The sequence below is a fragment of the Martes martes genome (genome assembly GCF_963455335.1).
Source record: "Martes martes genome assembly, chromosome: 4".
Lineage (NCBI taxonomy): Eukaryota > Metazoa > Chordata > Mammalia > Carnivora > Mustelidae > Martes > Martes martes.
Genome location: NC_137891.1, coordinates 133,429,912 through 133,446,780, shown reverse-complemented (window position 1 = coordinate 133,446,780; position 16,869 = coordinate 133,429,912).

Sequence of the window (16,869 nt, the reverse complement as noted above, 5' to 3'; positions counted from 1 at the left end):
GGGAGTGTTCCCCCCGGACAGAGTCCTCTGTTTTTCTGGTAGATCTGGGGAAGAGTGAGTGGAGGAGGATGCTTGTATGAACATGCGATCCGTGCCAAATTAGGAGGATGCTTTTATAACGACTATATTTTTCTTTCTTCTCCACATCATTCTCAGTTTTGTTTTTTCTTTAATGCAGTGGTCACAAGACCAAGGCTTCAGTTAAAAATATTGGAAGCAGGGGTGATTCCTAAGCAAGAAACTATATTTTTAAACCTGTACATCAGAATTCCTAAAAGCCTGAGGGGATGGGTTGTATCTTCACCCCATCTGGCAAAATTAGGGTTAATGATGAATGTGGCTATACTGCCTGCTGGTAAAATAGCCCACTAGGGGCACCTGGGTGGCTTAGCTGGTTAAGCGGCCTTTGCTCAGGTCATGATATCGGGGTCCTGGGATTGAGCCCCACATGGGGCTCCCTTCTCAGCAGGGAGTCTGCTTCTCCCTCTCCCTGTGCCTCTCCCCACCACTCTTGCTCTCTCTCTCTCTCTCAAATAAATAAAATCTTTTAAAAAGAAATAGCCACTAGTTCTGCACCTATATCTAGTTCTGTAACCTTATCCATACGGATGAGTAGATTGAGAGGGCGGTACCTCTTGGGCTAGTATTGCTGCCTGCAATCAGATTAGCACAGTGGCTGAACCTAGTATTCTTCCCCCCAAATTTGAGTATAAATGAAGAGAAGGAGGAGTAGTAGCTGTGGATAAAGAAATGAATAATGGGTTATTGAATGAGGGAAATCAAATACATTAACACTTTAGAAGAGGCCCAGACCAAGAGATGGTATTGTCTTTTAGCTCAATTATACCAGATGCTTGAAAGGGTGAACTCATATATTGCTGAGACCACTCCTGCTTTCAGAACCTGACAAGATTATATAGAAGCCTGAAAACCTGGAGTGCCTGGGTGGCTCAGTGGGTTAAAACCTCTGCCTTTGGCTCAGGTCATGATCCCAGCGTCCTGGGATTAGAGCCCCACATCAGGCTCTCTGCTCGGGAGGGAGCTTCCTCCTCTGTCTCTCTGCCTGCCTCTCTGCCTACTTCTGATTTCTGTCTGTCAAATAAATAAATAAATAATCTTTTTTTTTTTTTTTTTTTTTAAAGAAAAGAGGCCTGAAAACCTGAGAGGCATTGCCCTGGGAGACATTTTCATACAACATGGTGATGGACAGGACTAATTATTAAGGACTGAGCAGAATTCTAGTAATGAGGCATTATCTTTTGACTTTTATGATCTTTTTGCTATAAGGGGTCCATGACCGGTGATCAGGGGGTTGGATTATGACATAATATGTGACAAATCTATATTTGATCTTTGCCCCTGTTCTTGACACAGACCTTCTAAGACCCTTGGGATCTCTGGAGTGATAAGGGTATCTTTTTTTTTTTTCTTCAAGATTTGTTCATTTATTTTAGAGAGAAACAGTGAGGGGGGAGGGGTAAAGGGAAGAAGACAGGGAGAGAAAAACCCAAGCAGGCTCCGCTGAGTGGGGAGCAAATGGGGACCTCAACATCACTACCCTGAGATCATGACCTGAGCCGAAACCAAAGTCAGAGACTCAACCGACTTTGCCACCCAGGGTGGCACCTAAGGGTGTCTTTCTGTATATTAATGACTGGCAGTTGGGAGCCCCTAGACAGCCTCAGGATGGTGGCTGGTTAGAAAGACCAAGGCTTGGTTAGAAGGTTAGAACTTTGAGTTGCATCCCCATCCTCCAGGGAGGGGAGAGGGGCTAGAGATTGAGTTAATAATCGATCAAATATTGCCAGATTATATAATAAACTGGCAAATGTAGGTCAGTGTATTCCTGAGTTTGGTGAGCCACTCGAGCAAATACTGAACCCGAAGAGGGGTCATGGGAACCCCTGATTTATAGCCAGTTGGTCAGAAGAACAGGAGGCCTGGTTTTATGACTGGCACATCTGAAGCAGACTTCCTCTTGTGGAGCTGAGCCCTTAACTTAAGAGATCTGATGCTAATTCCAGGTAGACTGTTAGAATTGAATTACAGGGCACCCGGGTGGTGCTGGGGAACTGCTCAGTGCAGGAAAAAACCCACAGAGCTGTGATTCCTTCTATTCAGCTCTCTCTCCAGATTTTCCAGTGGCAATGTGCTCTGAGACCTCAGTTCTTTAATAAGAAAATCCAAGAAAAGTTGTTGATTTTCAATTTGTTCAGCTTTTTTCTCACTGTAAGGATGGGAGTGACTTTCATGTCACTTTATATGTTGGAGCTGAAACCGACGTCCGCACATAGTAATTTCCTCTCTTGTGCCTCCTAAGTTTTATACCAGGGCTTGTGTTGGGCTCTAATGCGGGTGACTGAAGGGTTGCCTGGGGTCCTGGTTATACCAGCTGTAAATAAGTTAAAGCCTGTAACTTATTTTAGCACCTCTTTTCAGTCTTACATGGGTCTCCGTTTGGATGGAAATCATGTCATCCCCCATTGCTACGACTCCCTTGGGAATAATTAAAGACTTCCCCTACAAGGCCAGTTGTATTCGGCTCCTGCTCCGATTCATTTTTGTTACTGAAACACCATACAGCACTTCTTTCTTTCTCAGTATCTCTCTTCTTTCAGCATTTGTGTTTATTTTTGTTGTTTTATCTCAGAGAATCCTATGAAGGTGACTGGAATATGTTCTGTTGTGAAAATTAAGTTCTGCATGGCCATATAACTTAACTATCAGAAACAAGATTTGAGAATATCCCTCTTAACATAACCATCTTAGCCTATTTGGGTTTCTCTAACAGAATTCCATAGTCTGGGTGGCTTATAAACAAAGGAATTTATTTCTCACATTTTCTGGAGGCTGGGAAGTCCAAGGTCAGGTGTTGGCAGATTTGTCTGGGAACAGCTTCCTTCCTGGTGCATGGTCAGACTTTTTCACTGTATCCTCACATGGCGGAAGAGGCTAGGAGCTCTCTGGTGTCTGTTTTATAAGGCCTCTCTTCATGAAAGGGCACTAATCCCATTCACAATGACTCTGCTCTCATGACCTAATCACCTCCCAGAGGCCCCATCTCCACATACCACCAGATTGGGGATTAGGTTTCAACATGTAGAATTCTGGGGAACACAAATACTCAGTCTCTAGCATTCTGTCCCTTCCCACCTCCAATTCAAGTCCTTCTCACACACAGAGTACATGTAGGGGCAAAGGGGAGGCACCCAAAAGATGTCACTTTGGCATATTCATTTTTTTTTAAGATTTTATTTATTTATTTGACAGACAGAGATCATAAGTAGGCAGAGAAGCAGGCAGAGAGGGAGGAGGAAGCAGGCTCCCTGCTGAGCAGAGAGCCCGATGCGGGGCTTGATCCCAGGACCCTGGGATCATGACCTGAGCCGAAGGCAGAGGCTTCAACCCACTGAGCCACCCAGGCGCCCCCCCCCCCATTTTAAAAGTTACTTAAGAAACAACCAGTTTAAGGCCACTCAGACCCTCCCTCTGTCCCCCTAGAAGCAGGAAACAAATATCCTATGTGAAAAGTATCCTTTCTGTAGTAAGAAGTGAAAAGACATTTTTATCATCAGATAGTGACTTTAAAGTACAAAAATTTGCAGAAAATAACCTTGTTACTTTTTACTAATCTACTATTTCAGCCCAAATTCTGCTTAGAATTCCTTCCTAATTAAAACTCCCAAAACTCGTTTTTGTTATCATGTAAATTCCTCCCAAATTTATTATCTTTTGGTCTAAAATATATAACTGCCTGCTTTGGTCATTTCTTTAGGTCTCAATTTTATTATTGTGCCTCTGTGTGCATGTAATAAAACTTTGTTTTTTTCTCTTGTTAGTCTGTCTCATATAAATTTAATTCTTAGTCCAGCTGGAAGACCTTGAGGGGAGAGAAGAATTTTTCCTTCCTTTCATACACTTATTATGTCCCAACAGCCCTAGAAAGTCTTAACTCATTCCAGCACAGTTCTAAAATCTCAAATCCAAAGTCTCTTCTAAATATCATCTAAGTTAGATATGGATGAGACTCAAGGTACAATTCATCCTGAGGGAAATTCCTCTCTAGTTCTCAACCTGTTATGTTCTTTCCAAAATACAGCAGTGGGACAGGCACAGGACAGATGTTTCCATTCCAAAAGAGAGAAATATAAAAGAAAGGGGTAGCAGGTCCCAAGTAGTCCAAACTTCAAGGAAAAATCCATGAGATTTTAGGGTTCAATAACAATCCTCTTTTGCTCAATGCTCAGTCCTCCTGCCCTCCAAGTCCCATCTTCTAAACTCATTGAGGCAGGGGTCCCACCTGTGCTGGGAGGTCCTGCCCCTGTAGCTTTGCCAGGCAGAGATTGGATCCCCAAGATTTTGGGTGGCCCTACCCCCACAGCTTTGAGCAGAGGTTATCTGTCCTGTTAAAAGCAAGGTAATAGTCCTCCCTTTTGAACCCAAGGAGGCCCGTTTGCCTTCAGGGTCTTTACTAATATTTGTTCACAACAGAATAGTTCTCCTATCCCATCCTATAAAATTCAAGCCCAACACCTTCCTTCATTCTGTCCGTTTCCCCTTTAGTTCAAACTGGCAGTTTTCCTGCCCAGGTGGCTGATTAAGTTTGTGGTTCACAGCTATACTAATCCCCTATTAAATGTTTGCGGTCACTTGGCCACATCCTTAGTGTTCTCTTTCCAGGACACTTTCTCATTTTCTGCAAAATGGATAGGCTGAGAATTTCCAAACTCTAATTTCTAGTTTCTTTTGGTTAATAATTCCATCTTCAAGTCTTTTCTCTCTTCTCACATTTTGCCATAAGCAGTCAGAAGGAGCCAGGGTACACCTTTGCTTAGGAATTTCCTCAGCTAAATATCCAATTTCATTGCTCCTGAGTTGTACCTTCCATAATACAATAGAACGTGAACACAATTCAGCCAAGTTCTTTGTCGCTTCATAACAAGGCTCTCCATCGTCTGATACCCTGTTTGTCACTTCCGTCTGAGACCTCAGAATGGCCTTTATGTGTCCCTAACTCTACCAAGATTCTGTTCACAGTGATTTAGTTACTCCCTAGAATGGAGGGTTTCTCTATAGCTCTCCTCTTTTCTTTCTAAGCCTATCTCAGGATCACAATTAATGACCCTTTTATGACAATGTTAGCTTTTTCTAGCATGTACCTCAAAACTCTTCTAGCCTCTGGCCATTATCCAGTTCCAAAGTCACCTCCACATTTCTAGTTTTGTTTTGTTTTGTTTTGTTTTGTTTTACAGCAGCACCTCCATTTCTTAGTATCAATTTCTGACCCTCTGTAGCTGCAAAGCTTAACTATCAGCACCAAGATTTGAGAATACCCATCTTAACATGACTTACCTATTTGTTCCAGAAAATGTTTATCTAGGGGGAATATGGCTTATAAACTAGTCACTTCACTGCTTCAGGAAATTCCTGACTGGTCCAGGAAAATTGATGTCTTACCTGGGCAAAGAGCTTGCTTGTGTAACAAAAGCTTACTTACGAGACTTGCTTTAGAACTCTTGTCTCACTAGGTCTGTCTGTCAATCATGGACTACTATTAATTAATTTCCCCAATCCTAATCAGTTCCTCACCTTAAAAGCCTTGATGATTTGAACCTAGACCCCAATCCTAATCAGTTCCTCGCCTTAAAAGCCTTGATGATTTGGACCTAGACCTCAAAATCGTATATTTATCTATATCTTCTATATCTGTGTCTTTCTTTATATTCCCCTCTGACTTCCCCCTTCTGAGAACCACTAAGACTCTTTAGGTTATTTTGTTCCTCGTTGCAGTACATTTCATCAACTCCACTTTGCTTGATTTACAAGCTATTCTGATGGCCTTGGACTCCTTGTTGTATTAGAACTTCTCGGGCAAGTATATTAATTAGACTTCATTGTAATTCTTAAAACACGGGATTCTCCCAAAAAATTAAATCATATTAAAAAGACTTTTTTGGGGGGAGGGATTAAAAAGACCCTGAAGGCAGACAGGCCTCCTTGGGTTCAAAAGGGAGGACCATTACCTTGCTTTTAACAGGACAAATAACCCAGAATTTCCTGAAGCAGTGAAGTGACTTACTCGTTTATAAGCCATATCCCCCCTAGATTTTTCATTGCCTTCTTCTTCCTGGCCACATCCATATTTTACCAATTCCCATCATAACAAACCATTAATTCTGACATATTCCTATGAATTAAGAATATTCTTATCTCGACTCCACAGGTAGAGAACTTGGCAGAGAGGCTAATTGACTTGCTCAAGATCACTATGTGACCCAATAGCCTGGCTGAGATACAGCCTGAGCCTCCTGACTCCCAGGCCCATGATCGGTGCCCCAGATGTGCTTTGCCTTCATTCTGCTCTCCTATCAATAAGCTACTGACCTCGTTTCCTTCTCAGTTGGCTGAAGTCTACCTTATGCGCCAATATCATTTCTCTAGTTCATACCTGAATTGCTTTTCTGCCTGGCCAACTTTGCAGTGTTACAATATTTTCAGAGTATGGCAAACGTACCATAAAATAATATATATTTTTTAAAAATGACATAAGATATGTAGGTAGAAGAATTCTTAAAATATGCTGAGTCTTACAATGTATAGTTTTGCAGTAATAGAAAAAATTCAAATAGATTTCAGAATCAGCTTTTCTTATGGGTAAGTTCTAAGTACCCAACCACACACTGTACACTTTGAGAGGAAAATGGGGAAACTAATGTTGCTTTGCAACACCTTGAATAGCTAACAAATCATGCTATACTATAAATTCAGTGTTCTTTATGTAAACTCACTTGATTTAGGCAGAAGATCCTTGAATTATAACGTTCTATCCATCTCTATCTTGGCAGTGTGTCTTCCAAAATGTCATGATTTGCAATGGATTCCACTTTCTTTTCTTTTATGTCCCTTTTTTTTTCATTCATTAGCATTTTATCTACTATGAAGCTACCAGCATGATTTGCTTCTTTGCAGGCCAAACCTAATCAAATAGACTTGTTATTAAGGTCTATCAAGGGCTTGATCATTCCCACTCACCTTAGAAACCATGAAGAGGTAATCAACCTCATTGTAAAGAGGGGTAATTAGAAAGAGATTTCAGGGAGCCAGAAGTGAGTTTAGTCACCTAAAAAGAGAAGCTCCTAGGAATCCTGAGTAACTGCTCCCAGCTTTCACAAACTCGTGATGTCCTCTCCAGAACCTAGTGAGTACATGAGCTTACGACATGTTGCGGAATTCCTGGAATTTCAAAAGCCTGACCCCTAATATTTTAGAGGGGAACACCATTTTTCTCCCAGTCTCCTGTTCAGCATTGCCTGAAAAATTTTTGTTTTGAGAAGTTCTCACTGTTTATTTAAGGAAAATAGATAAAGTTCTTATACTGTATTTATGTGAATCAGAGATAATCACTGGATGAAGAGATTTAGATGGCAGCTGTAGGAATAAGGGATAGGTAAGAATTGATCTTGAAAATAAACCCATAGGAACGTTAGCAACATTAGGCACCAAGTAAGAAAGTAAAAAAAAAAGTGTCTGTGTTGAGCTAGGCAAGTATGCACATTATAGAATATAAAGATGACAAAGAAACAGGTCCTGCCTTGAATCTAGGTGAATGGTGAATACATTTATATAAACAGACCACCCTAAGAACAGCTAAAAGTAGAAACAGGATTCAACTAAGCTAAGGAGGACTTCCTGGGGGAAATAATGCCTTTTTTCTTTTAAAGATTTTATTTATTTATTTGACAGACAAATCACAAGTAGGCAGAAAGGCAGGCAGAGAGAGGGAGGAAAGCAGGGGAGCAGGGGAAAGAGAGCCCGATGCGGGGCTCGATCCCAGGACCCTGAGATCATGACCGGAGCCAAAGGCAGAGGCTTAACCCACTGAGCCACCCAGGCGCCTCCTGCACATGTTTTTTAATAACTCATCTTTGATATTTAAAAAGGGTATTTTTTGGCTAGGGCTGCCATAATAAAATACAACAGACTGGGTGGCTTAAACAATAGGAATGAATTTTTGCAAATTTTGCAAATGAATTTTTGGTTCTGAAAACTAGAAGCCCATGATCAAGCAGGTCTGAGTTTCTTCCAAGGCCTTTTTCCTTGACTTTTAGCTGGTTGCCTACTTGCTGTGTCCTCACATGGTCTTTGTTCACTCCTGTCCCTAATGTCTCCTTGTGTGTCCAATTTCCCTTTAAAAGGACACTAGTCAGATTGGATTAGGGCTGACCCGTAGGACCTCATGTAACCTTAATTATCTTTTCAAAGACCCCATCTCCAAATATAGTCACGCTCTAAGTACTGGGGGTTAGGGCATCAACATATGAATTTTAGGGGAATGCAGTTCAGTCTAGAACAAAATGTTACAGATCTCCAAAAGGCAGCATGGCATTTTCCTTTCCATCTTTTTATTATTAACTTTTTAATTTTCTCCTTCTTAAGTGAGAAGCAATGTGGCATAACCAGTAAGGGCATAGGCACTGGATCCAGCCCATTCGAATCCAGTCTTTGCAATGCCACTTACTATATGTGTAACTGAAGGTGAGTTGCTTGACTTCTCTGTTTCATGGCTTCCTCACGTGTGAAATGAAGATCTTCCTAACTACCCCATTGGGTTGCTGTGAAGTTTAAGTGGATGAATAATATAACATACTCAGTGGTGCCTGGCACATAATAAACACTCAATAAGTGGAAGGTATAAAGGATAGCAATAATTTCTGGGTATAAAATTGCATGATATGATACTTACACATACCAGTGCTCATAAATAAAAAAACTGGATTCTTTGGAGCCAGATCTCATTTTTCATCAAATGTCATAATGAGACAGAAAGATGTATAAGCTTAAGGTGACTCTCCCAACTACAATTTGTGTCACTTACTATTCACATATTCACATGCAGCATACATCTGTTTGATCATCTGTGTTTCTGAAATAATTCTAGTGAGATTTCAGACACCTAATATTGTTATTAATAAAAACTCCATGTGTCTTTTTCATTCATGTGGGTGATAATTCCATACTTCAGTTTGCTGTGCTAAATTCACCCTTGATCTAGTCTTCGGTTTTTTTTTTTGTTTTTGTTTTTGTTTTTTTTTTTGGTGCCTGTGTTAGCCCTTGTATTTGTTCTTTATAAAGACATTGCCATAATTTTCTCTCTCATATTCACGACTCTAAATCATAGCCAGTAAGAAAAAAAAAGTTTTAAATGATAATTATTATGTGTTTAAAGATAGCACCTGTCACCAATAACAATGACCAATGAACTATTTTCAGGCACCAACCAACAGCTTACCCAAAGGGAAAAAGGGATGTCTCTGCAGTACTTTGTTCTTTTTATTGATCTGTCTGTAGCATTTGTTCTCTGCCTGGCCCTGCTCTAAGCATTTTACATATATTAAATCATTAAGACCTCACAATAGACCTATGAAGTGGATGCTCTTATGCCCAATTTATAGGTGAGGAGACTGAGGTACAAAGTGAGCCATCACACAGTGAGTAATCAGGCCTAGGTCACCTCGGTCGGATTTCATTCTGGGCGCTCTTTTTTTCTTTGGGCTTAGAGCCCACTGATCATTTCCCATCTTCCTGCCCACTCCTTCCTAATACCCTCCATTCAAGCTTCCTCCTTAGGTGGGATGATTCTTGAATATTGGATTTTCCCAGGGTTCTGCTCTTGAAATGCCTGTTTTCTCCCTTTAAACTCTCTCTTTCCCTCATTTCTGGGGCTCACCTATAATCTTAATAGAAATGAATCTTACATCCCATATGTCCAGAGCCACCTTTCCCCTGACTTGAAGACATATTTCCAACCACCTACCAGGCACCTCCAACTTGGATGCTGAGCACATACTATGTTGAACTCCCCATCTGCCACTCCAGTTCCAATCTCTAAGCCCAGTGGTAGATTCTCCAGGCTCCTTTTCCTCCTATGTCTGATCTGACACCCAGTTTCCTGCTTCTGTCCTCAGGTGGCTCTCTATTCTTGCCCCTGAGGTCTAATTTCACTATCATTGCTTTAGTTTAGCATCTGTTGCTAATGCTCATTTTCTATTGCCTTAATATCCATTAATGATTTTCCTTGCTAAAAGTTACTGTTTGAATGGAGGCACGTAGCTTGTACTAGCATTCTCTGCAGTTTGAAATCTTTCAGTCATTTCATTACAGTTAAAATACCAATGTCCCAGACCTGAGCTGGGATTTTGTTTCTTGAGCTAGCTTTCTGCCTTCTATTTGCTAGGAAAGAATCCAGTTCCTATTTTATCTCAGTAATATTCTTCTGCAAGAACAGGATGCTTTCAGGATTGAGCCTTTTTTTCAGAGTTTTAAAAAATAGAGGAGTTTTTTTTTTCTTTTTCCTGTTTGTTTTTTTCCCTTAGCAATTACCATTGCACAAATAGCATGCAAAAAGATAACGATCTTTAAGAAAAACCCAGTATATTTTTTTTCTGGGCTAGTTCTCTGATCTACAAAATCTCTTTGGGGAGGATATTAATTATACTGTACATTATCTGTCACCTGGATTTTGTAACCTTCAAACCATCTCTTTCTCTCCACTCTGATTTATCTTCTACATAACCTTCCTAAAAATGGAAAAACAAATATGTGGGCCACTGGATTAGACGAAAATTGTTTCAGAGTGGCTTGCAGGGCTTTCAACAAGTTGGTTGAAAATGACCTTTCCATCTCATCTCCCTCTCCTCTCAGTTCACGTCACAGCAATTTCTGGCCTCCCTGCCTTTGTGCACACTTGTCGCTCCTTCCTTAGCGTCATTTCCGTATGTAAAACCCCATGCATTCCATCAATGGGCATGACTCCTGGGCATGAATCCTGGGCACTCTTACCCAGTGTCTCTAGCCACCTACCATCATGTCTCCCAGGAGAACCCCGCCCTGCTGTGATTAAAGGCCAGGACTCTTGTGCCTAATTTTCATCTGGCTTCTGGCCATGGACACTTTTCTTACGGAACTCCCAACCTTTTGTTTCTAAAAATCAATTTAGATTCTATTACTTGGTTCTTATCACTACTTTTTCAACAGGGTTTCACGTTTGTCCCCAGGCTTGCCGGGCAACCACCCCACAAAATGAAGCTGAAACCTTAACCCCAGATTCGGTCAGCTTTCAGGGAACTCCTACAAATCTGACGTCCCTTGAGAGGGGGGTCACACAGTCTGTTAAAAATCTTCCCATTTTTCTCAGAATTGGTCACTGTCTCCTTGGGGCTGCAGTGGTCCGTTTGTGTTCGTACCTTTATTACCGTTATTTCTGTACTGCAGTTATAATCACTATAATACTTCAGGCCACGCCGTCAGATGTGAGGAGTGTAACCCGCCACCTCTATTATTCCCCTTCCATTGGGCCTTCTGTCAGACACTGTCCTTGTTGCTCCCAGAGCCCCTCGTGTCATTTTATGTCTTTTGTGTATTCTTCCCTGGATGTCAGTGTGTCTTCACTTCCCTCAGCCTGCATCTGTAATTCTTCTCCAGAGGACTGCCTTCCGACTCTGCGGCTGCTTCTCCCAGAAGCCCAGAGATCTGGAGGTCCGTGAGAATGACATTCCTCCACAGCAGCTTTTAGCCACAAGTGGAAGGGACAGGAGCACTCTCCACCCTGAGAAGCAGGCTGAAGCCCTTTCTGTGGGATTTTGCCTGAACTCTTACTTGACTTTTTTCCTCCTCCATGCTCTGCTTGCCCTTCTTACTTATTTGTTTCTCTCAGGAACACTTCCCCAATAATTCACTTGCACAGGACTCCTTGCCTCAGGATTGACTTCTGGGGATCTTGGCCTAAGACATCACTTACTCTCCCTTCAAGTCTATTTTGTTTGGTTACAAAAACATTTATCTAACTGAATTCTGAATTCACAAACCAATTCAGAATTTTTGCCTTTAGAGCTCTTCTCTCTTCTCTATAAGTTCTGAGTCGAGTAGTCCTGGTGGTGGTGATGTTTTCACAGTGTCGTGAAGGACGGTGCCCATCTGGTTCCAGTTGTCAGAATCTGTCAGGGTGACATATTATCTTACTGGCCAATTATGTGTTTCCATGTTTGTGCTCATTACTATGGTTAAAGCTTAACACTGTCTAGGTTCCCATCTTTTTTTTTTTTTTTCATTTTCAGCACTGAAGAACACAGACACTAACTATCGAGTGGAAAAAAAGAACAATATAACACCTTTGTAAACTAGGCCTTATCATCTTTGCTTTACAGAAGATATAAATGGGGATTAGTGATATATAATTGAGGAAACAGAAAAGAACTGATTAATAGCAGAACCAGAATTCAGGGCTTCTGACTTGATATAAATTTTTCTGCACTACCCATTCTTGCCTTCCTCCGTGTCACTCTAAGGATCTCATGGCTATGTCAATATGCTTAGTGCTCAAGGAAAGGTCCTGTTTATGATGATCTCAGCTGTCAGGAAAATAAGTCACAAACATCTTCCTGGAGGCCTGTCAGGAGAAGAGTCATTCTAAAGTTTTAACCATTCCTAGAAATGAAAACCAGAAAGTTCCTGACTGGATTTCCTCCTTAAATATGAATATTGACTAACACCTTTCCTTCCTTTTTAGAGACACTCTCCACATCTTGGAGATTCCTTTGGAGACCCACCTGTAATAATATCAAGAATCTGTTTTGATATCATTTTTATCTGCTTGATAAGCCTCCTAGAGGGGTGGGGGAGAGGTCCTGCCCTGCTGGAGAGGAAGTATTGAGTCTTTAAGGAAGGTGTATGTTCGTAGCTTAAACCAGAAAGAACACCAAGTAATAATGGAAATCGCCCACAATGGCAATGAAAAGAAATGTACTCTTGGAATGTCTGCTGTAGCGATAATGCTTTTAAATGATTGACAGTGAGCAAGAAGTCCAGGCACTGCACTGTTAGCCACCTCAATAGTTCTCACTCCTGGGAGTTCAAAACCTTAGATCACGTGTATCTTGTAGGATTTAAAAGTCATCTCTGATATCTTCAGAGGAGCAGAGGTGGCACGATGCTTGGCCCCTGCATGTGTGCTTGCAGGGCTCTGGGCCCTCCTGTTGTAGCATCGCACCTGTGCTGAGCTGGGTGAGTGCGTGGCCTACTTGGATGGAACCAGGCTACTCGTATCTGCTGCCTAGCAGGAGGGAGGAACCACGCAGTTTGAAAGATGTGATTTAGTTAATATGCTACACTCTGCCTCTCAGGCATCTGGGGGCGTGTCTTTTGTTATTCTGCTTATTTCTCCTGACAAGGGCATGATTTGGCGGTTTGTTAGGGAACAACATTACCATTTAGTGGAAGAGCACTTTCTGTTTTAAAACTTTTAACTTGAATTAATGTCATGTAGAGTGTATTTGTTTTAACCTATTGACTCTTAGCACTTAAACACCTTAGGCAAGATCCATCTAAATGTACAGAACCTGAAATCATTTGCAATTTGGTAATGTGTCTCACTGTAGCATTTTTGAATGTGATTATGAATTAAATACAGTAGTATCGTCTTATATTCCATTTTAGGATCTTAAAGTTGACATTTACTTTTGCAAATAAATTCCATGCAAAAACTGGCATAGTACTCTCTCCAGCTTGCACATTTATGGTATTTTAATCTTTTCATTTAAAACCCTGAATAGTAATTTGGGGACTTTTTTTTTTTAATTTCTTGAGATATATTGGGACTGAAGAGATGCCTATATTAGGAGATAGATTAAAAAGCTAAATAATAATTGGTTCATTTAGGAGTGCCTCCAAATAAAATTTCAAACTTAATGAAATTTAACCTTAGCTAAAGCTTTTACTGTGCGTATCCCTGTATTGTGCGCTGTCCTCACGATGGCCTTTTGCCTTTCCTGTCTTGCATATGTCTTCTGTGCCTCTAAGAGTATGGGTCTCTTCAGCATCATCAAAAGCCATGATGACTCTTCCTTCTGAAATGGGTGAGGACCCCTTCTTTCTGGAGCCCAGGAGGGGCTGAGAGCAGGGACGTCCCTAAGTCCTCCAATTCTAGCTCAGCCTTGTCACCCAGGAGAATTTCAGGCTATTGATGAACCATCCAAAAAACCCATTAATTTTACTTGGATGCAATGTAGTTTAAGCTCATATTGAAGGAAAATTGTTGCCTTGCGCGTCTCTGGCCTTGTCTTCTTAGAAACAACAGATATCCATAATTTTCCCGAAGGCCAATAATTGTTTTCTTGATCAGTAGTAACCTGATAGTAAACTCCAATTTAGTTTTTATAAGCTATTCTCTTGGTTGCTTGGGAAATGGCTTTAGGAACCAGATTCAGAATTCTAGATTCAGAGACCAGTCTTGATTCATGCACCTAATAAATGTAACTGTCACGTACATGTGACAGGAATTCTTCAAGGCGCAGGGAGACAATGATGAACAAGGCAGACAAAGTTCAGACTCTTGTGAAGTGTATATTCTGATGGGGATGGGAAGACAAACAAAAAACTTTGCAAGTAAAGAAGAAAATATCAGGTTAAGTTTATGCACAATATTAGAATGGAGCGGTGTGATAGGGCGTAATCAGAGCTACTTTAGACGATCAGGAAGGCTTCTCCAAAGAGGCAATGTTCAAATGCTAACTGAATAACAAACAGCAGTGAGCAATGTGTAGTGGAGAAGGACAAGATTCCTGGCAGAGCAAAGTCCCCTAAGGGCTAGACCAAATATGCGCTGTTAGACTAGAGAATCTAAGACAGCTAGGATCGCTGAGAAGTTCTGGGCAAGAGGAAAATGGAAAGATCTGACAGGAGAGAGGTAGGCAGAGGTCACATCATCTAAAGCTTTGTAAGGCATGTTAAAGAGCTTGGGTTTTATTGTAAATCTACGGGAAGTCATCAGGGCTTTTTTGCAAAGTAGTGCTATCTTAAAAAGATTACGTTGGCTGCTATATGGAAGGTCAAAAGATGCTAAAAGCTCACAAGAAGGAACGAGAGGAAGAGGGCTGGCTAATTAGCAGATGCTTTCCCTTGGAGGTCTTCCTTTTCCTCTTCTTCTTGTGAGTTCTTAGGCTCTTCTGACTTTTTGTACCCTCTTAAGCTTCTTGAAGCTTTACTTGAAGTCTTACTTTAAATATATTGCTCGGCTCCCAGCATCAATAGATTTAACAAATACCTAAATATCATATCCTTTGTATCAACTAAGGGAACAATGAAGGCAGAACATTTTAGGTTGGGGGAATAATGGATATAGCCAGGTGACCATGTTTGCCAGATATAAGAAATTGGAACTGGTGGTGGGGTTGTGACATTGCTCAATCCTGGAAGAAAGTAGGTACTAAGAAGTTTTAACTGGAGCAATTTGGGTGCCAAAATTTTGTGGCTTAAATTCTAAATAACTCCCCTATTGGCCATCTGATTTGTCAGCTATTACTCATAAGGCTGGCGATGAGGATCAGAAAACGATATTTTGTGATTCTTCAAGTTCACATTTAAATTTGAATTTCCTTTTTTTTTTTTTAAAGTTCTTCATCTATGTCAGTTACCATGCTAGACTGAGATGAGAACAAGGTAATCAGGATCCCAGACTTTATGGTCTAGAAGGAAAGAGCATTTAGACACTTCATTGACTGTGAGTCTGAGGAGTACTTATGTCCAACATCAGTCCTAAATCTTTCCCTACATTTGAAAAATTACCGGTACCTTAGGTCCTAAAACCAACTAGACTTTCTAGGTAAGGCCACAAGCATAGTATTTTTAAAAACTCTCCAGATGGTTCTATTGTGTATGCAAGGTTGGGAATCATGGTCCCATATCAGGGTTTCTCAGTCTTTGCACTATTGACATTCTACAATATTGACCTCTTGGATAATTTGTTGTAGGGGTGCTGTCCTGTCCATTGTAGGATATTTAGTGGTATCCGTGGCCTCTAGATGCTAATAACACTTCCTGTAAAATGTCTCCACACACTGCCAAATGTCCTGAGTGGAGGGCAGAGTCCCTCTTTCCCGTTTATTGAAAATCACTGTTCACAAGAAGCAGGTCCTGGCTACCTCTTTGATTGACTCTCTGACCACTCTCTGCCTTGCTGATTTTGCTTCAGCAATGCCAGTTCCTGAATGTCCCTCAAACCTCATGCTCCTGCTGCAGGACTTCTACGGCTTCCTCCAAATAACCAGTTGGACTCTCTCACTGTTTCTCAAGTCTGCTCGGTGTCCCCTCCTCAGGAAGACTTTCCCATAATACTCTATCTAAAAGAGACTTTTCCCCATTTTTCTTTATACTCTTACCCTGCTTTATTTTTCTTTACAGAACTGATTTTTACTTGACATTTTATTAGATAACTTTTTTCATCTACCCCTCCCCATAACATGTAAATATCACAAGGGCTCTTTAAGTGTCTGATACATAGTAAGTGTGCAAGATTTATTGAACTAGTGAATGAGTATGTGTTATAAGATGAGCGATGCGAGGTATTAAGAATTGCTGTCTTTAGAAAGCAACACAGAATTCTTTGTTTCATCATCTACAATGATTAATTTTGTTTTTGAACTCTTATGTGGACCAAAGGTTGATTTTAATTAAAGGTCATATGTGCACACATACCCACATACATACACATGCACATAGGTGTTTGATCACTGACAAGCAAATTAATGTGTTAAAATTTCGCTCATTAAGAGGAAGTGATTGCATTGTAAAACCTTAGCACTTTCTTTTTGAAGTTATTTCTATTTGCAATTGTTGCATTTCTTATCATACTGATATATTTTTACCAGTACAAAATGTTCATTTATCTCCAGATTCTGGAATTGAACAAAGTTGTATGCTAAAAGTCCAAGTTTTGGTCAAAATATTTGCTTATTTACCCACAGTGACCATTTCTAACAAAATGTAGCCAACACCTTTGGAGAAAAGTCTACATTTTAAAAGGGTAAGAAAGATCTT